This window comes from Rhineura floridana, chromosome 9 (genome assembly GCF_030035675.1).
Source record: "Rhineura floridana isolate rRhiFlo1 chromosome 9, rRhiFlo1.hap2, whole genome shotgun sequence".
NCBI lineage: Eukaryota > Metazoa > Chordata > Lepidosauria > Squamata > Rhineuridae > Rhineura > Rhineura floridana.
The window spans coordinates 23,345,663-23,347,005 of record NC_084488.1 but is presented as its reverse complement, the minus strand read 5'-3'; positions in this window follow the sequence as shown (position 1 = coordinate 23,347,005).

Below are 1,343 nucleotides of genomic sequence, written 5' to 3'. Positions count from 1 at the left end.
TCAATGGCATTCACTACCATCAACCATGCTATTCTTCTGGGCTGCATCGAAGGGATGGAAACTGAAAGTAGCTTTGTTCATTCATGAATGACAGAACCCAGAAGGTGGTGCTGGGGATTTCTGCTCTTTCCCTTGGCCAATGTCTTCTGGGGTTCTGCAGGGTTCCATCTTGTCGCCAGTGCTATTTAATATATACATGGAGGAGGTCATCTGGAGATCTGGATTGTGGAATCATCAGTATAGTAATGAAATCCAGCTCTCTTTCTCATTTCCTTCAGATTCTAAGGGAGGCAGTTATGAACATAAGAAGAGCTGTGCTGGATTAGACCAAAAGCCCATCTAGTCTAGCATTGTGTTCTCACAATGGCCAACCAAATGTCTATGAGAAGTCTGCAAGCAGGACATAAGTGCAACAGTCCTTTCCCCAATTGTGTGCCCCAGCAACTGGTATTCAGAGGCATGCTGCTTCCAATACTGGAGGTAGCATACAGTCATTATGGCAAGTAAACATTGATAACTTTATCCTCCATGACATTGTCTCATCTTCTTTTAATGCTGTCCAAGTTGGCCATTATTAAATCTTGCAGTAGTGAATTCCAATGCCAGAACTAGGCATCTTGCCATCCAGAATGAACAACATAAAATGTGCCTCCAAACCAACTCCATATTTTATGATGTAAAAAATTAACAAGAGTTGTAATAAAATGATAAACAATGGCAAATTTGTTTTGCTTGAGTGCATTTGTGCACAGTACGCATATTTACCCCATTATGATATCCTTGGCCTTGGGCAGTTTTAATATCAATGCCATTTTCCTGGCTATGTGGCACTCATTCTATTGATGGGTTAAGTGCCACCTGTCAGTAAAGGCCCACCTTGGTCAACACTCTACGTCTCTGTAATATTTTCTTAAAATGCTATCTTTTTTGTGTGTCTTTGTCCTCTTGCATTATATTCTTAATAAACTTCAAATCATTGGTTTTGGAGTCTTGGGTGCATTTCTGCCATACTCAGAGGGAATTTTCCCCTCATGTGTCTAGACAATTTGGCTCATGCTACACATGATATCAAGAGAGTTTGGCAAAGAATAGCAACCTTCCTTGGGCTAGACATTACCCATAAGCAACATGAAAACCAAAACATAGCCATCCTTTGAAATTCACACTTATCCAAATTTTGCAATACAGTTGCCCAATTAAAAATGTTTCTAAAATGCATATATTAGAGGAAAGTGTGCATTTAAATGAATATATTAGTGAAAATAACATACAAAGGTGAATTAAATTAGGAGAAATTGCTTGTAAAAAGGTGTATATTAGTCAAAACTATATATAAGAATGTG